Here is a 16,905-nt window from a genome sequence, read left to right on the forward strand (position 1 = left end):
CATCACTGTCGCCGCTTCAGAAAAGCACAGCATGTCCGTGTTTCACAGTGAGGATTGTGTTTTAAGGAGGTGTGCAGTGCTAGTTTCCCACCACACAACTGGTAGGATACTTAAATTTGGGGCCTGAATGCAAACCATGCCACACTTCTTAGATTTTTGTCTAAAAAAAAGATACTTTTTCTCCCTCTTTACAATTATGTGCTACTTTGTGTTAGTTTGTATAAAATCCCCAGGCAGCAGCTGCATTAAAGTTTGAGGTGGCAAAATGTGAGATGGAGGAGTGTGAATACTTTACAAGGTGCAGCTCAGTGCAGTATTGTAGAGTTTAGAGCAGACACCAATCACAGGGGGAAGTAAAACACAACAACTTCCTGTAACATGCCGGTCTGCTTCTTTTTCAGTTTCTGCTTTCAGCTTCAGACTATTGTTTCCATACTAGAAAAAAAAAAAGAAAAAAGAAAAACTTGTAAAACTGGAAAGAAATTAAGAGGCAAGTTCTCAAAAGTTTCTTCTGATCAGTCATTGTGAATGTCATAAGACTTAATTGTATAAAGCCAATTTCAGGAACAGGGTGTGGACAAAATAGAATTGCAAAAATGTCAGATCATTAAAACTTGATCCGAAAGAAGTAGCTGAAAGAACAGGAGTGGCGTTTGCAATGTCCTGTGACCTGTACAAAAGGGACACCGAGGAAAATGTTTGAGCTTGATTTTTTTCATCACAGAGAAAAGCAAATAAATTATCCAGTCTTACTGTCTTTACTACAGAAAGGATTGGACCTCTCCAGCTGATATTTGTGCATGAACACTTTGAAATTGCATTGGCAATATTAGTATTTGTACTTTTAGGAATATATTTGTTTGGTGTTATTTTTACCCTCACAGCCAGGCTGTTGCAAATATGTGCTTTTAGCTTTCTTCTCTGTCTGAAGGTTTGAAAAGCATCAAAGTGTTTTCAGAAAAAAACATTTTTGGATTATTGATCTAATAATTTAAACTTTCTGGGCTTATCATACAGGTGGACCAAGCAGAGGCCTCCCCTCTGCTTTTTCCCAAACTAAAGAAGAGTACAGGAAGAAAGGAAGGAAGAGAAATAAAGGAGTTTGCAAAAGGATAACAGTAAGACGACTATATCGTATTATGAAGCCAAAATTTTCTATAAATTCTCAGCCTTATATTATGTTTTGTCTCAGAAAACACTGAATATTGAATTAAAATATTTCAGTTTTGATTGTGGAAACTGAACCATAATGTGGTTTAGTTTATGATCCCACATGACGTTGCATCATCATTTAGCACTTTTACTGTAGTTTCACTTTAGTTTTCTTGACATTTGTTTAGATATATATGAAAAGAAAACCTTTGCAAAGCAAAATAAAACATTAAACTGAATAACACAATTAACTGATCTTAAAAATGACTTTCTGTCAAGAAACTAAAGATCTTCTTGCCTTTTCTCTTCTCTACAGAAAGTGCTCTAGGCTTTATGCATATCTAGAATGAGGATTGAATAACAACAAAAAAAGGAAAATTAAAGTTTAAGACTAGTTAAATAATATCTAACTGCTTATTTAACAAGCCACAATATTCTGTTGACTCCAGATGTTGAAACCAACGAAATGCAAAAACATGACAAAACCAGACAACATCCTGTAATACCCATGAGGAAGTACACAGAAAAAATAGGAGAGTATTTCTTTCATTATTTTCATCTAAAAGAGTCATGTTTATACATTAGAGAGTGAAATCATTTCAATTGGTCAATAGAATCGGAGTATAAAAGTGGAGGAAATCATACAGGAGTAAAACAAGAACACACCACTGAAGTTCCTTTAGTTTCGTTTCTTCCACCATCTTGTTTTCCCGCAGTGGAAACGGAGGCGACGGTTAGCTGTGTGCCAGATAATATAAAACTAATTCTAAACTAAGTACTGCATTGGCACTTAAAATTGCAATCTGATTTGAATTGAAGTGCTGATGATACTGATGATATAGCTGATTGAAAAAAATACATAGCCAAAATATATGTATATATATATATATATTCGTAAATTTCCATCTTCTGCATTGTAATAACGCTCCTAAAAGTAGGTGAATGATAAATGTTAGCTGTGAAAGCAAAGACAACCATAAATGCTAGTAGCTGTGATTTACAGATTTTATTTCACATTGTTTGAAATATATAGATCAAATCTCTTCACAATGTTTATATTCTGGACTGAAATGTGCAATTTTAATTTTATTGTAGAAAAAAAAAGCTCCTAACCCTAACCCACTCCTTAACAATCACTCGCAAAAAACTAAGAAGGAGGGAGGAGTTTACTGCTCGGAGAGCAAAGCGCGAGTCAAAGCATCTGAATTTCATGACTTGTCAATGAACATAAACGTACAATGATTTTTAAAAAAAGGGTTTGAAATGACACTTACATACCGGCATGCTTTAGTGTGTGGGGGAAACCGGAGTACCCGGAGGAAACCCACCAGCACAGGAAGTAACATGCAAACTTCTTACAGGAAGGCTCCGACCGGGAATTGACCCCGGAACCTTTAGATTGCAAGGCATCAGCCATCAGGCTGCGCCACTGTGCTGCCCGAAGGATGACTACGCTCCTATTAATATATCTTTGTACCTTTTGACGTCACCGCCGTTCTCGGGTGACGATGTTGAAGTAGCATCCGGGATCGTTCCTCGTCATCATCCGGGTCTTTTCACATTACTTCCGTTGAAAACAACAACGTGTGTTACCCATGAATGCAGTAACTGTCAGTTACCACGCACTCACAGCGGGATTAAAAGCAGCTATCACTTCCGCCTCTATTAAGAGTGAGACGGAGTCACGAATACAATATGGACATAAAAAAAGACATATATAAACATACCTCGATAGCTGACCCTTCCTTTCCACGTAGAAATGAGGTTATTAAATCAGTTCTTAAACTTAAATGACCTTTCTACAGTCGCTTGCTAAAGCTATGCTTTCATATCGCAAGCGTCTCTGCTTACCTAGCAACATGCTGGATTCCACTTCCTATTTTAACCTTTCAGAATAAGAGTCATAATAACAAACAATATAAATACAAAATAAAACATGTAGACTAAAACTATGGCATTTATTGACCTTTTATTTGATCTTTTGTCAAATATGTCTCCAAGCAGAAAGTCCTTGAACAAATCCGTGGTCTCACACAGTCTGACGACCTTGAGAACCTTCTTCACAATGCTGAAGGCACAACAGAAGTGGAAAATGGTAAAGTTGCTATGACTTATGAAGAAAAGTGTTTAATGTATATAAATTGGTTCAATATAAGAGCACCTCCTCCTGCCGTCAGTGTTTGGTAAGCTTACTCTGGAAGTATTAACACGGTTGCAAATAAGAAGTTTTGGATAGCTTATGTTTATTTCACTATTTCTTCAAGGATGGCACAGTGACATGTCATCCATTTTAATCCTAGTCCACCTCCTGCCACCGTCACCTCATGGGCGCAAGAGACCAGGAAAACTCTCAGCCAGACAAGCCAGTGAAGGTTATCAAGATAAAGTTACTGTAAAGGGAACATCTATGTTGATCAAAATTCTCCATTCTACCCAAGACTATTCATGTTTTATTCTCTTTCCCACAGACAGGAACCAGCATTTTTGCACTAAATCTGTAATTTCAACTCTTCCATGAGAGTAAATTTTACTCTCTTTAGACCGGGACCAAATGTTGTCTTTTTTAGAGTGACATTTTTTTTTTCAAATTGAGCAACTTTTACTCTGGAAATTTTACTGTGTATGAAGGTTAGCTGAAGTGCATACAGTAGCCCAAGTTTTCTCTGCACAACATTCCCCTCCCCACCTGTTGCTGCATCCAGCAGATCATCATCATCATCATGAAATAATGACACCACACTTTCCTTTTCTCACATAAAAAAAGAAAACTTGTTCCTGAAGTGAGACATGCAAACAGCCAAGATATGTTAACGATATGTCTGTTCTGGCAATATCACAACTTTGTTCCTGTTTCTACTTGACCTTTGGATCATTTGGCATCGTGACGCACTAATTTCTAAAGCATAACTGTATGTAGAGGCTCAGATAACGAACAGAACACACAGACCGTATTCTAGTCACTGACCTCAACCTGCTTGTCCTCTTGTTTTGCTTCATGTTTTTGCAAACCCTGGCAGTCAATGAAAAGCTCCTTTGTGTGATCATCTGGTGTCATTGTGCCCTGCATAGCACAGTGGTATCATTCTTATTTGGTAATTAAGGGTGATCTGTCTATGCTTGTTGACCTTGGCAGGCGGGAACTGTCCCCATGAGCTTGTGCGTCAACCTATCAGCCAGGATGTTCAGCGGGAAACTCTCCTCAAACTGTCTGAGAGATCGCTGGCCTCGCAGGCCTGTCCACACCACAACAAACAATTCCCACAGGTATCACAACCATCTGAATCATCAGAGAAGATTTATTAAAGCCAGAAGTTACACAATTCAGTTTCAAATGGGAATCCTGTTGGACAAAGAATGGTGGAGATAATTTAATTTCCATATATTATTTCTCTCGACAGGAAACACGTTGAAAAATCAGCTGGGTGATTATCTGCTGCTGCAGTTCGTGTTACATGCTCAAGGAAACTTCAAGACACCAACAATTTTCACATCAGGTAATGGGTTATGCATTATGCTTGATTGTTATTGCTAATAGATCATTTGTATTTTGCTCAGATACCTAAAATGAGAGCAGCATGCATGAGACTGTCATGAAACAATAGTTGCAGAGGTAGATCTCTGTTCGTCTGTAGTTACTGTGCTGGATGTGAAAATAAATGGATACGAATAGAAATGAGATGGAGAAAGATCAAACATCCTGCATATATTGCTAAATTAGAAACATCTCCCAGGCTTTTGGCCCTTGGAGGATTTGATCAAGAGCAGCTAAGTACTCTGCTGTCTGTGCATTTTACCTCTAGCTGTCATCAAACGAGGCGGTTTAATTTTACTTGTACTCTTTCTGACAGGAGGGAAATGAACCAGTTTGGCATCGACATGAAAAATAAGACTGGAGAAGTCGAATAATACAAAATCCAACATACACGCAGGGGAAGACAAACCATGCAAATAACTAATAATGATCAAACCAGAGTAAAGACGCAGAAAGGTGAGAGTGAAACAGCTTCCAGGTTGGAAATACTGAATATCGTCCACCCAGATGTTTGATTCCCAAAGGGTAAATAATTATAATCTTCACGGTCAGAGCTCCATACATAAAGAATTACACATTTGGAATGAAAATTAAAAAAAAAAAAAACTATATCCAGTAACTTACCAAGATCAATATTGCTCTGTTGAATGTACGTCACCATTGATCAGCTGCTGTAATAACTCAAGGAGGAGCTGCTTCGGTTCAGCTGCTGGTACATTAGCTCAATATGGACCTCATCATTCTTGGTTTCTCTGAGTCTGCCTTTCTTGTTCCCTGTGTGTGAGATTAATCTGTGCTTTGTTCTGCAGCTGCAGACAAGAAAAGGGGAGGTTTTTAAGCCATAAGAAAACAAATATGAGGATAGATAGTTTTGTTAACTTAAAAAATAAAAAAAGTTGAGGTATAATGTAACGGTGGAAAACAATCAAGCGAGATGTTGTAATCGAGTCCGCAACATTTTAATGTAATCACTGTTATAAAGTAACTCCGTTAGCAGGATCGCTCCACATCCGCTCCACAATCGTCGTCTCCTGGTGACGGTGGAGTGATACAGACCCCCCTCCACAGTCACATCAAACTGCGACACAACTTGTGCACAACGCACACGAAACAGTATTAAGTTACCTCGACTATTCCGTCAACATGGCCTGTGTGCCACAATAACGCAAATGAATAAGATTACGCTGCTGTTTTAGAGTTTAAAGCCTTCAAATAAATATTTGTCCTGAGACGGACCGTTCCTCAAGTTCCTCTGTTTTCACATTCATCTCTTCATGATTTCTCCATCTGGTTTTGAAGCAGCTTCGTCTCGCGTCAGACTTTGAGCCAAACAGAAATCTGGTGGCACTCCCTGTCCATTAAGTAGTTTTTTCTTCCCATGTCACCGCATGCTTACTGAGGGGAAACGGCTGGGTTTTTCATTTTTTTGCAGTGACGGCTTGACCTGGCAGTGCTCGCCTGTGGTCGTTTCTGTTATGATATGGTTTATGGTTTACAGAGGCGAGGAGCAGACTCATTTGAGACTGCTCCACTTTCCCCTCTCCTCATCCAGGAACCTCGAGTTTATGTGGTTGTTTGTCAGTATTTAAACCATATTGTCTGACTCAAATTAACATTTTGTCATTTCTGATATGTGTATTTGGACATTTAAATGATTTAAATCACCTTAAAGCCATCTGAAGAACAAATTATTGATATTGAGTGATTTTTTTTTTTTTTTACAGATAAAGTATTGTTACAATAAGAATCATGCGGAAGTTTTAATCAACATGATTAAGGCTTGAGTTTATTATTAGTAAAACTAATTTGATTCAGTAGGCAGATCTTTTAATCTCAGTATATTGATTACTGATGCTGCTAATACTCAAACAAGACTTTAAAATTGAGTCAAAGTATGTTTTTGAACAATCATTGTGTTTTTGTTACAGTATTTTAAATACAGCTAAATGTCTTTGCATAGTGTCATGAGTCCTAGCAAGTCATTTTCAATATGAAATCAGTTTTACAAATCAAATTTCAACATATGGTTTTGAACAACCATTGGTTTTCATTTTGCAGTGTTTCCAATAAAGCTAAATGTTGAAAAATATGTGCTGCCCTAGAAGCTTTTATTCCCTGTTTCATGGTAACTTGTATTAAGGTCCAGCCAGGGCATTTTAAAGTTACCTAGTTAAGTGATTTTCACTGCTTCTTGTAAAAAATGTAATTTTTTTTCATACCTTTTACTTTATCAAGACAAAAATCAAGGTCCCTGTTAGGATCAAGGTTTCTTTTTCAAGGTGTCTCTATTCTGTAATGTTTCCCCTTTTCCTCCCCATAAAGTCTGTAAGACTCACACAACCTGATCTCTGCAGCACAACAACAACAGAGGTGCATTCTGACCTGGTCGCGCTGCCACAACTAGTTTTTGCGTAACTGTTGCTTGATTTTCAAATCCTCTGCACCAACAAGCTTTCCATGCGAGCCCAGAATGTAGCAGCAGTGTAAAAGCTGCATCTGTTGGTGCAAGAAAACCTGCCTGAGAGTGTGAGAAAGTCCAGTGTGGGGTCGGGATGACGCAAGTGTAATCAGAGGTTTTGTTCAGATGTTGTTGGAACCACGCAGGCCTGCTTCCTGACTTGAGTGGCAATAAATTTATCGCCAAACACATTTGGAATAACTCTGTGACTGCAGTGAAAGCAAATATCATACAAAGTTTGAGACTGGAAGGGATGGATGCATTCTTTGCACATTTCAACCATAAATCAGTAAATCTATGGCAGTTAAAGTCTGCCATAGATTTAAGGCAGATTTCTTTCATAAATGTGCAAACCAGATTTTATGGTTAAAATCTGGTTTGCAGATTTTAATCATAAATAAGTGCTTTAGTTAGTACATAAATTAGTGCACTTTAAATAAATGCTTTAGGTTAATGTGTAAGTGAAAGTAAAAACATCAATTTTATTGCGGACAGGATTTTCAAAACAGAAGGACTCTGACATTAAAATGAGGAACTAATTGGCAGGATTACAGTGGCAGTCGACACCTAATGACTCATAACAGACCCACTGTTACTCCTGGCACTAAAGCAAACTGTAACTCTGTTCAAAATCCCTTTCAGGCACTCAATACGTCTCGGTGGCTATGCAGAAAGCTTCGCAGTTGAATGACAGTCATTCAACAACTCAGTATTTACAGCTCTTTTCCACTTTTTTTGAAAGCTCAGTAGAATATATTGGACTGCATGTCTGTGTTTGAGGAAATAGGCAAAAAGACTGTTTTAGTTTTGGCTTGAAGTGCATCAATTTAAATACAACCTTCATGATCATGAGAAACATAAGTTGAGAATCAATTTATCACACTAAGCTTAGGACCCACAATTTGATTTGATGTCGCTTTACAAGGAAATCTCAACTTCCTAACTTTACTTGGTTGAAAATGTTACATTTTTCAGCTGAAGAGACGGATTCATAAAAAATGGCGCCCATCTTCTGATGGCCACTTCAGTCAGGATAACATTACAAAGCTTAAATCTTCTCAAACTAGTTTATCAAGCATAATAAGGAGGTCGCTGTACTCTAATAGTCTCTAAGGTAGATCTCAACTCTACAGCCAAAGGAGATCCAACCCTTTCCTTGCAAGGAGTGTCTGGTAAAGTGGCCAGTGAATAGTGTAGAAAGGCATGAATGAGTGGCCATTTCCACTAAATCTCCTTTTTTTTGTCATGGGAACATAAAAACTCATGACCACTTTCAGGAGAAATGATTACATAAAAGTTAGCTTGGATTTCATTTAATCTGAACAGAGGATTGGGAATATCGTGTTGAGTCAAGCCTGTGACCTGAATAATGTGATATGAAAGCTGAGGATTATATTTTCTTTGTCCTTTTTGTGCCTGCAGGTTCCAGAGCAATAGTTCAAGTCTGAGACTTAAGATAAAAGTAAGCTGATCTTCAACAACATTCTTTCCTGACAAAATCTGGCAGCCACACGTTAATCAGTTTTCACGATCTCCATTCGTAACAAAAGCCTTGAATTCTTAAGAATGCCACCTATTGTGCAAACAACAGGGCGGCTGATACAGTAATCCTGCAGTGTCGGTTATCTGGAGACGTAAATACCTGGCTGGGGCTTGTGTCTGAACACCAGACCACTCACAGACCTTTTATGAATGCTTGTGTGCGCAAAAGCCCTTCAGGAGACGGAGCCATGTGCGTCATACCGCAGATCAGCCTATTATCCAGAGCTGAGGGTGGCAGGAGAAGGGAGCGTTGGGGTACCCAGAAAGGCGATACGGAGCTTGACCGGGAGAGCAGATGCAGCACGATCACAGCAGCTGCAGTCAATGATTAGATGAAGCTGGGAGGAATAAAAAGCTGTCAGGAAAATGAAGCGTTGGATGGAGAATGGAAAAGAAGAGGAAAGGAAAGAACTGACTGGGTCAGATAGTGTTTTAGTTGATTACTCAAATAATCAACTAGACAAATAGACAAATAGACAACAAATAGACAAAACATGTCCTGTTGCGCACACACGTAATGCTGGATATACTGAATCGCTTGTGATTAAATGGATTAAAAGGCAGGGAAGATTCAGCAGAAAGACCTGATTAAAATCATGATTCAAGCAAATGAAGTAATCAAATCTCCACCCAAAAACGTCAGTCCATTAAATATTTTCATCATTAAATACGTCAACAGTGTCTTACAAAACTATTCACACTCCTTGAGGTTTTATACACCTACTTACCACCATAATCTTCATGCAGTACTGCATTGTGTTTTAATGCAATAGGTCAACACAGAGTGTTGCATAATTGTTAATTGGAAGAGTCATGGTTACTTTTTTTAAAAATAAAAACGTCTGTATGCATGTACGGTTATATTTGTCGGATCAAAAGTAGGTTCTGAAAACAATCTTCTCAAACTAGTTTATCAAGCATAAACTAGCTTGAGAGTCTCAAATATAAAATACATTTCTGTATTTTATATGTTGTTTTATTGGTCCAATGAAATGCTATAATCTAAAATATCTTATTTTTATTTTTCAGTTTGTATTTTTGCTGTACCATTTCCATTTTCAGTTCTGAAATGTTCAAAGCTTTGGTTGCTTATACTCATGTCTCTTGGTTTTCATTATGACATTCGATCTCTGGTGTTCTCCAGCAAATCTCCAAGGCCTTCAGCAAGGAATCATGCTAAGGTCAATTTACACGAGTTTGATAATTGGGTGACTTCTAAAGACAATTGGTTCCACCAGATTTTATCTCGGGGTATCAGACTCTAGGGGCTGATTACATGTGCATCTTTCAGTTTTCTTCTGCCTTACAGTTACACAACTTCAGATTGCTGCATCATATAAACTGCTAATAAAACACTTGGAAGTCCGTGTTTGTAATCCGTCAAAATGTGAAAAAGTTCAAGGGGAGTGAAGACTTTTTTTCTAAAAAAGACGCTGTCTCAGTCAGAAAAGGATTTGTCCTTCTGACAACACAATCAACTTACAAAGTCTTTCCTCAGACAACAACATAAAGCATATGTTGCGCTGAAGTGTCACCGCAAGAGTCCAGATGGAAAGAAAGTTGTGAGTTTATCCCTGCAGGTGGCTGTGCATCTTGTGCTCCTAATCTTTTCACTAAATGTCCATATGGTATCGCAGCTGAACCCTAAAGCCGGATAACAGTCCTCAACTCTCCCTTGGAAGCCAAGAAACAAAAATCCAAACACATGTTTAGAAATTGGGTGAAAAAAGAAGACGGTAGCTGTGAATGCATCTCCGAATAATCCAACTAGCATGAACTGTTTTAAACCCTCTGCCTATTATTAACTTCTCCATTATACTTACTCTAAGTTAAGTATATATTTCCACCCCTTTTCTTTTTTTTCCATACATTCCTTGCACCATTTGTTCAGCGCAGACGGGGCAACAGGTTGAACAGAAACATGACGCGTTTGTGATTCAGTGGAGGGCAGTTTTGAGTGAAGTCTGTCGGAGAAAAGAACAGCTAAACGCGGATTAAAGAAACTAAGCTGGGTAAAAGAAGGCGTCATAAAACAGCGCTGAGGACATCTGTGCACTTGCCTGATCCAGCCATGTGAGTTCAGGAGCTTCCACACAGGGAGGGGAGGGCAGTGGCTGTTGATCTTCTGCAACGAAGCCAAAAAAGGAAAGCCAGAGTGGATGTCAAAAGGTCAGCCGTAACAGTTTGCAGGATAAGAAGCGCTCGGTCTGTTTTCCAGGATGATAAATTGTTCTGAGTTCTCCGTTTGCACACAATGGCTAGTATCAGAAGCACGGTCCTAGTTGGGATGAAGATAAAGAACTCGTCAAACAGTCAGAGCAATAACTGAAGTGGATTCTCTGTTGGATGAAGACGTTTGTGTTTCACAGCCGCCATAATTGCTCTCATAATAATCAAAAGGCAGCTGGAAATACTGCTAGATTCATTATTTTTGCCTCGGGATCATTTCCTAACAACGTGCTGGCAGGCCAATTCAATTACAAACTTATTTTCCTCTAAATCAGCTGCAGCTTGCCTATTGTTCGTTGTTTAAAGCCAGCATAATTGTCTGGTTAATTACAGACATTGTTTCAGATAACTGAAGCAGCGAAACAGAAACTGGTTGTCTTAACACAAATCATTCGTCGTCCACTTCTGCCTTTTTCCCAGCAAGAGATCAATTTTGCAATCATTGCAAACACACAAGCACAGACAGACACACAACCACAGTGTCTGTCTGTGCACATTGTTTACTGCTCTTTCCTTCTACGCCAGTGTTTCGCATGTGTCAGAACAATAAATCCAGAAATTTCCTGTGGAGCCACAAGAATGTGGGACCACTTGTTTTTTTTTTTGTCAGATTCAATTTTATTGCAAGAGCTCAGTGGGCTTGTTACGATTTAGGGGATCAAACTGAACGCATGCAGTCCAAGTTTTGGCCAGTATGCGTGTGGAGTTCTTTCTGTTTGACTGTGGGTTTTTACTCTGCAACATTTGGTGATAGATTGTGGGATTTAAAAGAAAAAGAAAATGGTTGTTGACGTCTGAAATCCAGGGAGCTCATTTTGAGACTGGAGGTTTCAAGCTTAATTTGTCTCCAAACCATGTAGATTAACATCGTCGCTCCGAAACTGCAGCCTGTCAGAAGCTGCAGTGTAATCCAAGTTAACTTGAGTCCAAGGTAATAAACACATGGTTGGACATTCTCATTTAAGATTTTCTGCCAGACTTGCGCTAAGTTGTCCAGATTCTGAAGCAGCAAAATCACACAACCACCACCATGTTTGGCTGTAAGGTTTTTCTAAAAACACATACTTTTGGAAATATATTTCTTTTGTCTCATGAGTCCTCATAATATTTTCCCAAATGTCTGAAAGGAGCATGATGAAAATCTTCTTTCTGGGAAGTGTTCAGTAGTGGTTTTCCTTCTTGAAGTTCCCCAAGGCAGCCATTTTTGTCCATGAATGTTAGGGTTTGTTCAAACGTTTGGAAATGAGGGTCTCACCTGTAGTAGAAACTTGTCATTATCACTGAGACCTTATAGAAAACGAGCAACGCTTCTTCCCGAAAGCCACCGATTTTTAAAACAAGTTTTGATTTCAGTGCCGAATGGGAAAGAGATTCATAAGTGAATCAATTTCTTTGAATCTGGAGTTGGACATCCCTATTTGCGATTAATTAAAAAACTTTAGAGCCAACATTTTGCTTTGACATGTTGCCTGACTGCTGAATGACGCGAAGCCTGCCAGAACACAGCACGCTCTGTCGTGTGGATGTTTTGCTCCGTGTTTCGTTTTGTTGCCATGGCTCTTGTGAGATAAAAGCAACCAAAAGATAATTTGACTCAACTCCCTCTCTGTTCCTCGTCCAACTTGACCTGCTCTCTTCACCCGACCACCCACTTTAATGATTAACCCAAGATAAACTGCAGCACAAAGACCCCCTGTTGTTTCCTCTGCCCTCCCACGGGCCCTTTTTCCTCTTTCCCAGTTTCCTCTGCCTTCCTTTCAGTCTGTAAATGTCACAGCGGCGAAATTTATAACCTGTTCATTTAGCTTGAGGAGCCGCAGTCAAACCTCTGCTTTGTCAAGCGGCGAGCGTCTTTAGAGAGCACTTCATGACACAATTATCATTAAATACCACAGTGCTTGTCAACATTAGCTTTGCATTCTTTGTGGTCTTCCAGTCCTTACCACCTGGAGCGACATGACGTCAGAATAACGATGTCGTACCTATGCAGGTCTCTGCAGCAGAGCGCTTCTCTTGATCATGATGCCTACCTCCCACAGTGTGAGCCAAGTATCATTATCCCAGCTTGACATTCCTTGTGTGTAATTAGTGTCATGCATACGATGGCATTCCTGGATGGTTAATGATGCTGGAGCAGGTTTTGAAGAAAAAGGTGGGTGGGTGGGGGGTTGATATGTTCTTGCACCAGTGGAACATTTAAATATCCTGTAGCATGGGTGAGCTGCCTCCTTTTCTGACATTTTTGTGCTTTATTTTTTTTCAAATGTGCAAATTGAGCTCCACACACCTGCATTTGACGTGCTTCTATAATTATTCTCTCGCTCTCCCCTTTCTGTCTGTCTCTCTGAAAGTGGCCGGCAGGCAGGCTGCTTGGTCAAAGGGAGGTATAGGCAATGATGTCAGCAGCCTGCGTCAGAACCTCGGGGGAGCGTTTACAATCCCCTTAACCAAACGGAGCCGGCGATCGACATCGCTGCACAGTAATCAAATCTGCACCGCCGGCGGTGAATTTCTGTGCATGCGCATCCATTTCCCTCTTCTGCTTGATCTTGAGAGAAGCAGAGATGTATGGACCATGAGTTAAACATATGCAGACGTGTGTGTGCAAACAATGCATGGCCTCACAGACGCACACACAAACACATGCTGTCAGGAAAAACAGTTTGCATCCTTGAAATTGATTGTTACTGGGGTTAGCTGTTGGTTTTGCCTGTTGAGGTGACTGAATCCTCTTTGCTTTGGTCTGGCCGCACAAATCCACCGCTTGCCCCCACCCTCCCCCCAGGTCATGACCTCCAGAAGAGGAAGAAAAGAGTCGGACAGAAGCGATTTTATGCCTCACGGTCCACATTTCCTCTTGAATATGCACTTTGGTCCCAGACAGAAACGGTTTAGTGTGTCTCTGGTTGTTGGGTGTTTCAGTGAAATGACTCATCTCGAGTGTGGTTTGCATTTATATTTGACTGCATCACAGTGTGGCATAAACACTGACCTCAGCGTAACAACACAAGTTTTGTTTCGAAGCTGTTAGGGTGGAGAGAAAGACGTCAATGAGGCCAGTAATTAGATTTGTTTGTTCAAACCATTGGAGCCGTTTGAACGAGCTGATGGTGTTCAATTTCATTTTAGATGCTGCGAGTTCATTCCCAGAACACTGAAACACAATTATTACAAAACTGACCCATCAATCAAATCAAAACTAAAAGTTCAGCCGTTCCTCATGCCTTTACTGTTAGGCAATAGTAGCAATATGCTCTGTGAACAACTTTTATTCTTAGTCAAAGGAATCTGCTCCAGTTTACAAATATGTCTGTATTGATCTCAATCCCAAATCCTCTGTTTAGGAATTTTTTGCTCCCCAAACAGCAAACAGAAATATTTCAATTTAAACTTTAGTTTTGGCCTTTAACCTCCAGACTCTTTATTATTCTGCAGTCACATTGGCTGGCCAGCAGAATTTATTTTGTTTATCTTGTCAAAATAAACTTCACCCAAAAAAAAAAGTACTAATTTTTTCATGTTCTGTGTGACTTTCCTTTTGTTTTGAGTTAACATGATTCAAAGTTTGGTTGCACAGTGCAAAAGGTCCAAGGTATTTCTGCTTGGAGTGTGAAAGAAATAATTCATCCATTTTTTGAGATCTGAGACAAGGTTTGTGAAAATGAGGCAAAATTTTAATACTATTTTGGGGAAAAGTCTCCATCATCCTCGTCTTTCTCACAAATAGGGTAAATGTTTCACTATTTACAATCTATATCTTAAAAAAATCTTTAACTTGTGCAGAATGATCCAGGTTATTTCAGTTTTGATGCTTTTTCTCAAGTAATGTCGTGCAATATGCAAAAGTTCTGCTTGAGATATAGAGTAATGATCATCTTACTCATCCTACAACTTAAGGTCTGATGACATCAGAGCTGCTATTTTAATAGGCTTAATAATCCTCCTTAAAATGAGGCTAAACCTTCTTTGTAAAAGCTGCTTCTGCATGAACGTCTGCGTTGGAATCTTGAGCGCACAACTCAAACTCGGATGCACTTCGTGACCTTAAACAGCAAACTTCCAGACAGATGACAGTTGCAGTTTCGCACACTGAACGTCACTGGGCTCCCGGCGTCTGCTGAGGCTCGACTGTAAGCTTGCAGCCCAGCAGCAGCAGCAGCAGCGAGTCGGGGGGCCGGAGGGGAGGGACTGTGAGGCAACCCATTAGCTGTTTCGAGCTGTCAAAGCGGCTGTGACTGCACACACAGAGCGTTTGTGCTGCATTTACGTCAGACAGCAGCTGTGGTCCATCCTCCTTCCTTCCATCCCCCCAACCCTTTTTCAATAGCATGGGAGCCGGCCAGCTCAGCCTTAAGACAGGGACAGAAAAACAAGGAAATGTTTGCGTTTGCAGACCTGCTGATAGGCGCCACAATGCATGCACTCAACACGCAGACACACAAACGAGCTTTAAGTGGTCGCTCACTTAAAGCAACCACTTAAAGCTTTTCCATAGAGGTGCCCATAAAAAAAAAATCCACACATGCACACGTATACCTAAACCACACATAATCCATGACATCTGCTGTAATCCTGCTTGGCATTTAGCGCACACAGCAGAGTGATTATAACAGGTGTCATGCCATGTTTAAAACTGAGTTAGAGTGACGTCGGCATGCATGTGTCTCGTATCTAATGCAAGAATGCATGAGGATGTGAAATTATTCGGCTGCAGAGTCATAAATGATGTTTATTGCTTTAATTAGGCAGAGCACGGAGTGACGTTTTCAGACTTTCTACTTGGCTTTTCCTTCCTACTTTTAATTTGTGGAAAAGTTTGAGAATAAAACACAACGTGCTGCTAAAGGTCAGGAGTTTTTATAGGACAGGAATTACCAGGAACATTTTCCGTTTCAGAGAAAGTTATCTGCATCATGAGTTCTAACATTTCTCTCCTTCGTGTTGAAGGTTCCTCTCTCTGATGGAAAACCAGAATCATGTGGGAGCTCAGAGCCTGGGGTCCATTGTCTCTGCTGTCAGAATCACTGATGTGTGCAAGCATACATGTGTGTCCATTAAAGGCAATGGAAAAGCAGTTTTCTTACTGGCTCATCTCCAATTCAGCATTGTTTCTTTATTTCTATTTTCTTTGTTTTACTGCGACCAGTTGCAGTTTGTTTTCACGATGCTTATGCACCAACTGATGTGTTAATATTGTTCTTTATGAGGTTATTACAATTGACTAAAATTAATGAAACAACAAAAACTGAATCTGAGAAAATATTTTTGTCAAATGAAATAAATAAAAACAGTAATTAATTGGGAAAAGCTACAACCAACTGCACTGTATTTTGTGTATACAAAACTAAACATCCTGAAATATCCTTTGTTTTTCTGTTTATGAATCTATTTACTCGCTTTTTGAACTGATGTGAAACTCAAAATACTACAACTAATAAAAACTAAACAATATTGAACTAATAATTAAGAAAACTAGTGTGTGTTTTGGCAAACTCACACTAAAAACTAATTTAAACGTATTTAGACAAACATAAAGTTTCAATGAAATAAAACTAAACTATAACAAAAAAACCAAATGTATTATAATCCTGGTTCATTATCAAAATTATTCTGATAAAATTTGAAAGTAAAAATGGCCATGTTAGGTTTCTGGAGGAAAGGTTTCACTTATTTATTTTTCATAATAAGTAAATGAAAAAGTCTAAAGCTACATTATACTTCAAATCCCATTATTTCCATAAGTAGACAAAGAACAAAGATAATATTTAAAGGGTTTTCCAGCCACATAGTGACTGCCAAGTAACTGTGTTGCCTTCAGTTGTTCTAAAAAAATGCTGCAAATATAAAATATGACTTAAAGAGGAAGTATTATGTAAAACTCACATTGTTTAGCTTTACATCATGTTGTAAAATTACAGAGCACCCCTTCAGTTTCTTCAGACTAGCCAGCAACAATTAGCAAACACCTAGTGAATCTACACATCTGCTGAGC

This window comes from Poeciliopsis prolifica, unplaced genomic scaffold (genome assembly GCF_027474105.1).
Source record: "Poeciliopsis prolifica strain line A6 unplaced genomic scaffold, Auburn_PproV2 SCAFFOLD007, whole genome shotgun sequence".
In the NCBI taxonomy this organism is placed as follows: Eukaryota; Metazoa; Chordata; class Actinopteri; order Cyprinodontiformes; family Poeciliidae; genus Poeciliopsis; species Poeciliopsis prolifica.